Raw genomic sequence first — 11534 nt, forward strand, 5'->3', positions numbered from 1 at the left:
AATCTGACTTGAGCGGGCAGTGGAAAGCACTGGGCATTTATCTCGCCTCGTGGCAGGACGGGAAAGGCAAGAACCTGGCCTTTGGATGCCCCAGAATCAGAGTGATGGAGAACATTTGTGCATATGTACACACAGTCATCCACTCCTGCACACAGATGTCGGGAGTACATAAGTGCACACGCTGCTGACACCTTTATCCGCATTGTCCCTTCCACTCAGGGCCTTGGGGCCCGGGGGCCTGTCAGTCATTGTCCCAGGTCTTGGTACTGATCAAAGATATTGGAATCACAAAGGAGCTAAAGGCTCTGACAAGTTTTGCAGGAATTTCCCATTGAATATTGTTTAGTCGGTCTCACTTGTTTCACCAGATGGTACTGAAACTGTATCAGGCACCCCTCCGCTCCCTTTCCCTTCCCCTTCCGTCACCCCCAGCAGCCTGTGTTGGACACAAACCTGAAGACCTACCAGCCTGGAAGTGTAGCCTCTCTCCCCATGTTCCCTCCCCCTCTCCCTGCCTGTGAGGCCATCAGCCAGTCTCTTCCCTGCCCCGAGCTTCAGTTTCCTCATCTGAACATAGGCACAATCCTAACCCCTACTTTGTATGACTCTTGGGATGTTCAGGTGACCCCAGGAACATGAGCCACGCGATACCTTTCCTTCCCCACCATTTTCCATACCTTTTTTCACTGGGGCAGAGAAGACATCCAGAAACCTCCCCAGTGTCTCCTTCAATACTGGCATCATGGTCCTCACCCTGATACAGTGTCACCATTGAGTCAACCAGTGACAGTCACCCCTGTTGTTTCCAAAAAGGGGGTGAGCACCACACAAACCCTCCCTTCAGGAGGCATTTCTCAGCCCCACAGCTCCCCTAGGAGGTGCGGAATGAGAGGCTGGAGGGTGAGGGCGTGGCCTCTGGTCAGGAAGACCTCAGTCAGGGGACTGAAGGCCTTGCTCTAAATTCTTCCCCTGAGCTTGTGTGCCAGGGTGGGGGTGAGGCGACCAGAGGACATCGATGAGTATCTGCTACTGCCCAGGACGGGTCTGTCCTTACAGATTGGACATTTTGGAAACTAAGTGGATTGGGCAGTTCCACGGTTATATCTGCCTGGACTCTGGAGCCGGATGGCCCGAGTTCTAGTCCTACCTAGGCCATTTCCTACTGGGCAAACTCGAGGGAGATTTCTCTCCTGAGTCTGCACTGATCAGCCCGACTCAGGGGGGACCGCTGTGGGGCGGAGCTGGGTATGACCAACTCCGTGTGCTCAGCACACCCTGGCACATGGGAGCCCGTTGAATGGGAGATGGCTGTGTGGGGCCAGGTCCCGGACCCCGAGATGAGTCGAATCTCTAACTGCTTCTCTCCCCCGGGCTCCCACAGGGTCTGAGGCTTTCCCCATCACACCCTCCGTCACTCTAGATGCTACTGTGTGGTGCATGACTGTCACACCAGCCCAGAGACAGAGTTGTGGGGGCACATAGAGAGGTCAGAGGCGGTGAGTGGAGGGCATTTGCTAGGACTGTTTATGCATCAGATCAGCGCTCCTGTACGCAGCATTCTGATTTGATTTCTGACTCAGGTCTGTGTACGAGACCCTTACCACTCCTCCGAGAAGCCCTCCCAGACCAGTCAAGGGGCAACATTCGCCAATGCCCCCTCCCTGGCTCTCCGCGGAGCACCTGCGTTGACAGCTCGGAGCCGCGGACCAGAGAAAGCCTCAGCAACTGATTGGGATCGATTCGTTAATGGATCCTAGGGAAGTGTTGGAGGAAAGACGCAAGGCCGGAGATGTTTCAGCTGGGGGAAGAAATCCTGGTAGCCGCACGGGCTTGTCAGGACTACAAATCCCAGGAGGCTGAGCGACAGCCCCCCCTCAAGCCTTCTCAGAACCACGTTTCCCGGCAGCCATGGGGCGCCTCACGCAGGTCCTTCCGCACTCCCTGCCCCCTCCTTTCACGTGGGGATAGCCCACAATTCCCCCGCAAGCTTAGGACCACGCCCATCTGAGGTTTCAGAGCTCAGCAGTCTCCAATCAGGGTTCACACTCCCTTCTCATCCCCCGCCCCCAATCGGGCTTCGCCCCGAGGTACTATGGGAAATGTAGTCCGGTCACGTATCAACCAGTAGAAAAACACAAAGCCGCAGGGTCTATCATTTGTTTCGGCTTAGAATTGTAACCAGCGCTCAGATCTTTCCCACAAAAAGTTTTTCAAAGTACAGGTGAATTCCTATAGGTACATCATAACCATTTTCAAAATAAGTGAAATAAGTTCATAGAAAATGGTTAGAAATATTTATCAAAAAAAATGGAGCGCCTAAGTACTAAATTATTAAGTAAAAATTTTTCCTTTGCCTGCAAAAATTTGCTGAGCGCTGGTCCGAACCAGCATAACTTTTAAAAATAAAAAATCTTTTTATTTGTAAATAATTTTGAACTTACAGATAACTTACACAAATACAAGTAGTATGTTGTATTTTATACACCATCCTTTCCCCAGATTTATCTATTGTTAGCAGTTGACCTCCACTGTTTTATATCTACCAATCTATCCATCCATCCACCCACTCACCCACCCTAACCCAATCACCACAGACAAACTACAGCCAGGTTTACGGACCCATTGCAGTGGAGGAGATCACATTCCAGCGGAGGAGCTGTGATGGAGCTATAGGATTTGGGGAAAGAGAGGAATTTGGGTGAAATTTAAGTGAAACGGTGTTTCGATAGCTTCAGAGCGAAGTAGGAATGTGTACAAATGAGTCAACATCAGCCCTGGCTGATGTAGCTCAGTGGATGGAGCGGGAGCCTGCGAACCAAAGGGTAACTGGTTGGATTCCCAGTCAGGTCACATGCCTGGGTTGCAGGCCAGGTACCCAGTAGGGGGGCGCTTCAGAGGCAACCACACATTGATGTTTCCTTCCCTCCCTCCCTTCCCTCCCTTCCCCTCTCTAAAAATAAATAAATAAAATTAAAAAAAAATAAATGAGTCAACTGAACTGCAAGGAGGACTCAGGGTACTGTTTCTTTGGAAACTACAAAGTTAAATGTGGTATGTTGTGCCCAGCTCTGGCATCAAGGCAGAAAACAGAGTTCTTGTCTGTGGCAAAGTGCCTGCTCTTCCAGGCAGGAGTAGGATGTTTCATTCTTTATTTTTGTCCTTTTCCCTTTTTTTTTAATTTAGATTTTATTTATTTTCAGAGAGAGGGCAAGAATAGGAGCGAAACATCGCTCTATTGCCTCTCTCGCGCCCCCAACTGGGGACCTCGCCCGCCACCCAGGCATGTGCCACACCAGCCAGGGCGGATGTTTCTTTCTCCGCCCCTGAATGACTAGGCTCTGAAACAGCAAAGTTTCCGAAAGCCTACAAGTTTATAGAACAAAGTTTCTCAGTGAGCAAGATAGCAGCAGTCACAAAAGGGGGTCTTTAGGACCCTTTACATCCTATCGCTGGGAGAGAGGTTTCCTGTTGACTTGGCAGCTGGCCTTAGCTGCATCCCGAGATGGTGGGCAGATATTTCACAGTCCTGGGTTGTTTTCGTGTCTCTCTCTATCCGTTTGTTGAAGCATTTAAGGGTTAGCTTCCCCCCTAAGTATTTCAGTGTGTATTTCCTGAGAATGCAGATACTCTCCTCCACAACCACAGTGACAAACGTCAGTAAGTGTAACGTTTGCATAATTCTTTTATCTAATTTACCAGTGATATTCCAGTTTTGTTCACTGACCCAAATGCACTTTCCCCTCCAGTTCAGCTTCCAGCCTGGGGTCCTGCATTGCATGTAGTCGTGATGTCTCTATGCATCTAGAACATTTCCATTTTTAAACAAAGATTTTATTTATTTACCTTTAGAGAGAGGGGGAGGGAGGGGGAAAGAGGAGAGAAACAATAATGTGTGGTTGCCTATCATGCGCCCCCTACTGGGGACCTGGCCCGCAACCCAGGCATGTGCCCTGCCTGGGAATCCAACCTGCGACACTTTGGTCTGCAGGCCAACACTCAATCCACTGAACCACACCAGCCGGGGCTAGAACAATTCCATTTTGATGATACTGACATTATGGAAGAACAACTTTCCCCCACCCCACTCCTTAAAAAAAAAAAAAGAAAGAAAATAGGAGTTACTCCCTGGATTTTACCTGTTTCCTCATAACTCACTCGAGTTTACCAGATGTTTCCTCGTAATGGTTAGATCCAGGTTATACGTTCTCCACCAGAGTATATGAGGTGAGGTCAGTGATATGAAATGTGTAAAGCATAGAACGTTTATTTTGTTGTAATTATGTCATTTTCCCATCATTGATGGTTCACCTTGCCCATGACTCCTTCCTGGCTTCCACAGGTTTTCCCCCCTGCTAGCCCCGTGTTTTGCATTCATTCAGTTGAACGGCCTCTCTCCCCTGCTCCAGCCCCAAGCCACCACTTCCTTCTGAAATGCCAGCCTCATCGTTGCCAACAGCAGGATGCTTCTTTTCAGACCACAGGTGGTTTGTGTGAGCCACGCCCACGGCAGGATGAGCATGGGTTTCGGAAAGTCCTGTGGGGAGGCAAGTAACCACTGCCTCTCCATCCCTCTTCCCACCTGTTCCAAACACGAGTGGGTTCTGACAGCTCCTGGCAGCCTTGTGGGCAGGAAGTCGCGGCCGGTGGAGTTGGGGGACAGAGGGGGCAGGGAGTGGAATACCATCTCTGCCTTAAAAAGAATCTTTTTGGCAATTTTGTAATATCTAACCCATGTAAAGTAATATATGTGTAAGTGTTGAGGCACAAAAGACCACCCACTAGCCCAGGATTCTAAGAATAGGGTGTTAGTTCTGCCCGTGTGGCTCGGTTGGCTGTAGCATCATCCCGTACGTACACCAGAGGGTTGCGGGAAGCTGATATTTGTCCCTCACATTGATGTCTGTCTGTGTGTCTGTCTCTGTCTCCCTTCCTCTCTCTCCAAAATCAATAAAAAACAAAACAAAACAAAACACATATTCTTGGGTGAGAATTAAAAAAAAGAATGGGGTATTACTCTTTAAAAAAAAGATTTTATTTCTATATTTTTAGAGAGGGGGAAGGGAAGGAGAAAACGAGGGACAGGAACATCAATGTGTGGTTGCCTCTCACGGTCCCTTGATTCCCAGTCAGGGCACACGCAACCCAGGCATGTGCCCTGACTGGGAATCAAACTGGCAACTCTTTGGTTTGCAGACTGGCGCGCTATCCATTGGGCCACAACAACCAAGGTCAGTTTGCTTGAGTTTTAACAGGGTATTTCCTTTCCTCATTTGAATGACCAATAAAGACATCAGTCCAATTGGCAAGTTGGAAAAGAGGGGATAGCTTATTTCTTTTTAGCACCGAATAATATTCCATTGTCTGGATGGACCACAGTTTATTCATTCATTCACCTCCTGAAGGACATCTCGGCTGCTTCCGAGTTCTGGCAGTTAGGAACAAAGCTGCTATAAACATCAGTGTGCAGGTTGCAACTTGCTTTTCAACGGTAAACTTCTATTACCAAGATTGGCTCGTGTTACCATAGTTCATGCATTGTCGCCGTGGCGTGGTGCGCTCTGGGAGAGATGCCACCGCGAAGCTGCTCTGTTCTGGCTGACATTCATGGTTTTCACAAGTGAGCATTCGTGTTGCTATTTTCTGCTATTGTGAACAACGCATCCTTCTCACTCTCTACGTCGTTGTCCTTGCTCCTCACCATCAGGTGTAACGTTTTTGTCAGTCTGTTACGTGGAACGCAGTATCTCACTGTGGTCTTAACTTCCATATACCCGATTATGAATGAGGCTGGGCTTCTTTTGATCTGCTAATTTGCTCCTCTCACGTTCCTCTCCATGAAATACATGTTGTAGGCTTTTACATATATTTATAATTTTTTGATACTGGGTGTCTCCTTCTTGGTAATTAGTAGTCTTCATATATTCTGCATACTGATACTTTGAAGGCTCCGCATTACAAATGTCTGACTTATTCTTTTACTTTCTTGATAGTGTAGGCTATTGATCAGAAGTCTCTTAATTTTAACGTAGTCAAATTTCCGAGTGTTTTTGCTGGGTACTTCTGGGGACTCATGTAAAAAATTCTTCCCTGCCCCAAGGTGATAAAGACATTCTCCTTTATTATCTTCTAAAAGTTTTGACTTACTGCCCTGGGTGGTGTGGCTCAGTGGATTGAGCGCTGGCCTGTGAACCAAAAGGTTGCAGGTTCGATTCTCGCTCAGGGGACATGCCTGGGTTGCAGGCCAGGTCCCAGTAGGGGGGACTTGAGAGGCAACCACACATTGATGTTTCTCTCCCTCTTTCACCCTCCCTTGAGAAAGACAGGGAGAGAAACATCAATATGTGGTTGCCTCTCAAGTGCCCCCTACTGGGGACCTGGCCTGAAATACAACTGGTGACCCTTTGGTTCACAGGCTGGCACTCAATCCACTGAGCCACACCCAGGGCATAAATCTTAAAAAAAAAGTCTTAACTTCTTTCCATGCAGGTTGCTCATTAGGTATAGCGCCATTCCCGTGCACCACTGCGGGTGAACCTCAGTCCTCGGTTAGGGCGCATATGGGAGGCAGCCTATCAATCAATGTTTCTCTCCCCCTCTTCTCTCTTCTCCCTCTTAAACGAATCAGTAATAGTAATAAACATATCCTGCGGTGAGAATTAAAACGTTTGAGGGAGAAGTCAGCTATTTATCTTATTGGGGTTTCTTTGCAAGTGAAACACCATTTTTCTTCTTTCTGCTTCCACATTTCAGTCTTTCATCCACCTAAAGTTGTTTTTTGTGAGGTGTGATGTAGAAAACCAACTTCATTTTTTCCCATGAGGATGACTGAGTATTTCAACTGCATTTGCTGAGTACTCATCCTTTTCCAGGCTCTCTGTGGTCCCTGCTGTGTCATATTTTAGGATCTGCGGGTCTCTTTTGTGGCTCTCTATCCTGAACCTTAGTTCAAAACCCCCGAAATAACACATTACCATCCGATGTCATCAACATATAAAAATAGGACACCTGATGAGGATATATCAGATATGAAGGTTGTGTAGCATTAGAAAAATATAGTGTCACATTAATAGAGTAATGGAGGAAAACCAGGTGGCAATTTTCATAGATGGAGGAAGAGCTTTTGATAAAAACTTTATCAAAAAACATTTTTTTTCTAGAATGAGCTAAGCATCTAACTCAAATGGTTGGAAAATAGCAATAAAGCAAATACACAGAAACAAATGCAAAATAAATGATAAAAATAGGGGCTGAAATAAAAAATGAATGGGGTAAAAAAGACTAACAAAGGCAACAGCTATAGATTGACTTTAACAAAAGTGGGTGAGAAAAAGAGATAGACTATGAAATATAAACTATAAAAGTGAATAATTATAGCCAGGGCAGAGCTATAAAAATAATGAAATAATAGTATTATCAACTATGTGCTAACATTTAAAAACCTAGATGAAATGGCTAAATTACCAGAAAAATATAAAATGCTAAAAGTTATACAAAAATAAAAGAACTTGCATAAATCAGTAAGTACTAAAGTGTCTGAAGTTATAGTCAAAGATCTCTCCACTTTTTCTATAAAAACCACAGGTACAGACTGTTCTCTGGGTGAGAGATATCAGACATTCAAGAAATGCTTAATTCTTATATTTTTATTTATGTATTTATTTCTACACAGAGGGGAAGGGAGGGAGAAAGAGAGGGAGAGAAACATCAGTGCGTGTGGTTGCCTCTCACACTCCCTCTACAGGGGACCTGGCCCGCAACCCAGACATGTGCCCTGACTGGGAATCAAACTGGCAATGCTTTGGTTCACAGGCTGGCACTCAACCACTGAGCCACACCAGCCAGGGCAGGTTTGTCAGAATTCTTTAAATATTCTAGCTTTTTAGTTGTTTCTTTGGGGCTTATAACATTCCTATTAATTGAAGAGAATCAGGTTCAGATTTAGACTAGCCGAATTCCAGTGAGAACGCATTGTCAGTCCGATACAACTCTATTCCCTTTACTCTCTTTCTGCGGAATTCTTGTCACACGTACTGATGTTACAGATCGAAGACCACACGGTGATCATTGCTACTTTACCATCTGGAGCCTCTGCCTTAGGTTTGCTCTCACCTGCCTTCCTCGTGCTATTATGGACAAATACTTACAAATATATTACGTTCCTATATCTTATAGTCTCAACAATAAATTACATACATATTGTTTTTGCTTTCTTTTTTATTTTTTAGATTTTATTTATTTCATTCTTAGACCAAGGGGAAGGGAGGGAGAAAGAGAGGCAGAAAAACATTAATGTGTGGTTGCCTCTAGTGCTCCCTACTGGGAACCTGTCCTGCAACCCAGGCCTGTGCTCCGACTGGGAATCGAACCGGCAACCTTTTGGTTTGCAGGCTGGCACTCAATGTACTGAGTCACATCAGCCAGGGTTACAATTGCTTTTAAAATCAGTTAAAGGAATAAAGGAGAAAAACGATGCATGTATACTATCTTCTATAATGCCATCATAACCTTTGCTAGTTTTTTGTTTTTGCGTTTTTCCTGTGGATTTGCATTAGTCCCCTGGAGTCCCATTGCTTTCAGCCTGAAGAATGTTTTTTAAATAATTTTTTTGTAAAGCAGGTCTGCTAGCCTCACACTCTCTCAGTTTTTGCATATCTAGGCATGTCTTTATTTTGCCTTCCGTTTTGAAAGACAGCTTTGCCGGGTACAGGATTCTCAGCTGACACCTTTATTCTCTGCGCATGTGGGGTATGTTATGCCACTGCCTCCTGGCCTCCACCCTGTCCACTGAGAAGTCAGCTATTTATCTTATTGGGGTTTCTTTGCAAGTGAAACACCATTTTTCTTCTTTCTGCTTTCAATATCATCTGCTTGTCCTTGACTTTGAACATTTTTACTGGGATGTGTCTGACTGTGGGTCTCTTTATGTTGCTCCTATTTGAGTTCATTGAGCCTCCTAAGATGTGCAGGGAGGTTAGTGTAATAAACTTGGGAAGTTTTCAGTCATAACTTATTCGATTCTTTCCCTGTCCCCCCAGCCCTGCCCTCCTTCTTCTGGTACTTCCATGCCATATATGTTTGTCTGCTTAATGGTGTCCAGAAGAGGAATAGTCCCTGCTAGAGGCTTTCTATGTTTGGGCTGAATATATAAAAACAGAATGGCTAGAGGAAAAGAGTAGCCTATTTTCCACGTTGATTCTTTCAGCTTTCCTGTGTTTTAAAATACTTAAATTAAAAGAGGTGCAAGGGAATTTTGGGGTGGTGGGTACATAACGTATATGTTTGCCGAAACCCTAGAACTACACCGTGTACGCGGATAATGCCTCAGTTTTCAAAATACTTAGTTTAGCAGAGTGACACAGTGGAAGCGTGCTGGGGCCATAAAAATACTTTTTTCCATTCTTTCTTGTATTAAGGATACAGGCTTGACAACCTTAAATTTAAAAGCTCTTTGCAGAAACAACAACTCATGCTCTAATAAAAAGTGAAGAAATTGACTTGAACAAAATTGTACTTCATGTGACAGAAATCGCATTAATAATCTCATGTCAAGTGAGAGACAAGGGAACAAACCTCCCGGATTCCAGGAAGCCAGTGGACAAAAGATAGGAAGAGACAGTTCATAAAAGAGGGGATGCTGCCCTGGCAGGTGTGGCTCAGTGGATTGAGTGCCGGCCTGTGAGCCACAGGGTTGCAGGTTCGATTCCCAGTCAGGGCACATGCCTGGGCTGGTCAGGTCCCCATTGGGGGGCATGTGGGAGGCAGCCACACATCAGTGTTTCTCTCCCTCTCTTTCTCCTTCCCTTCTCTGTAAAAATAAATCAATAAAATCTTTTTTTTTTAAAGAGGGGATGTAGGGAGTAACTGACTGTTCTTGGAAGATATCTCACCACATAAAAAAATCAAAATCATTCCAATAAGCTGGGACAATTTTTTAAGAAGAAGACCCAGAGCTGGCGGGTGGGCCTGGGGTGGATTCTCTCCTGCCCTATGGTCTGTCCTCCCATCCTTCTGGGTAACAAAGTCAAGATCTTTTCTCCTTTGCGGTCCAATTCTGGGAATCCAAAGAAATAAACCTCACCATGGGGGGGGTTTGGTGGGGGGAAGCTTTATCCCTCAAAGTGTTATTCACACACTAATTAGAATAGCAAAACAGGCGGCGGCAGTGGTGGAGGAGGCAGTGGGACAACTTCAATGCACTCCGAAAGGGAATCGGGCAAGAATGTCCCCACCGCAGAGACACAGGGACACAGGGAAGGTTCCCAGGACTGAACATCTGCCTCTGTGAGTGGACGTCAGGGGCAGACAGAAGAAAGAGGCTGCCACTCCAGTCCGAAATTAAATCAAGTTGATTACGGGAAACTTCCATCCGAGGCGCATCTTGGGTTGCTGCAAGATGAAATGGATCCCCACACTGCTTAGCAGGAGCCGGGGAATTAATAATACAGGGAGCGATGGGCTAGTCACAGGTACCAGCACGTGAGTGCTGCCGGATTCAGGGAATTACAGGTTTGAGCCGGCAGGTCAGGACAACCTCCAGGAACCGGCCTGGGGGCAGGGGCCGGGGTGTGTGTGTGTGGGGGGGGGGTGCCAGTTTATGTCAGAATGAACATTCGTTAGGACCAGGCAGTCTGTGAGAGGGTTTGCTATAACAAGCAATCTCTGCTCTGGTCCCGTCCACGTGGTGGGTCAGAGGTCACATCACAGAGCCGTCTCTCCTCCACACACTGCAGGGGGCGTTATATTTTTAAAAGGTTGAAGAATATAAAGCAGTAGGGGAACCACTTAATTCTAGAAATGAATTGTGTGAAACAAGGCTCCCTGCTTGAACATACCATGGAGGATGTCGATGTTGCAAGAAGCCATCCCGGAATCCAGGCAGAGTGCAGCCTGGTGCAGACACGAGCATCTTACCGGCTGCTCCCAGTGCTCCCCTCGGAGAAGGGAACTGGCTTTGATAAATGGGGCGACGCGAGGAAAAAGGCAACGTGTTCGATCAACCCTTAGAAGCACATTCCCCCCCACCCCCACCCCTCTGAAACCAGGAGACATCTTTCAGCGGCCAGCACACACAGCTGCTCCTGGCACGGTGTGAACACCTGCAGAAAGGGTGCCTGGATCCAAGGAGCAAAACCTGCAGACGAGACCTGGCTGGGTGGCTCAGTGGATCGAGTGCCAGCCTGTGAACCCAAAGGGTGCCAGTTTGATTCCCACTCAGGGCACATGCCTGGGTCGCAAGCCCAGTCCCCAGTTAGGGGCGGGTGAGAGGCAACCAATAGATGTATCCCTTGCACATTGAGTTTCTCTCCCTCTCTTTCTTCCTCCCTTCTCCTTTCTCTAAAAATAAATAAAATCTGCCCTGGTTGGCGTGATTCAGCAGATTGAGCACCAGCCTGTGAACCAAAGGCTCGCGGGTTTGATTCCCAGTCAGGGCACATGCTTGGGTTGTGAGCCAGGTCAGGTCTCCAGTAGGAGGCGCTCCAGAGACAGCCACACTTTGATGTTTCTCTCCCTCTCTTGCTCCCTCCCTCCCTTCC

The 11534-nt window shown here is 46.7% G+C and overlaps 1 non-coding gene across 1 annotated transcript; it reads right to left on the reverse strand.

Annotated features, from left to right (window-relative positions):
• Positions 1-5193: 5193 nt before the first annotated feature.
• LOC112310251 (small nucleolar RNA SNORA27) lies at positions 5194-5321 on the reverse strand. Its single transcript, XR_002975364.1, has one exon. It is a non-coding gene; the product is annotated as a small nucleolar RNA SNORA27 (small nucleolar RNA).
• Positions 5322-11534: the final 6213 nt, after the last annotated feature.

The sequence above is a fragment of the Desmodus rotundus genome, chromosome 12, assembly GCF_022682495.2.
Source record: "Desmodus rotundus isolate HL8 chromosome 12, HLdesRot8A.1, whole genome shotgun sequence".
NCBI classification, from domain to species: Eukaryota; Metazoa; Chordata; class Mammalia; order Chiroptera; family Phyllostomidae; genus Desmodus; species Desmodus rotundus.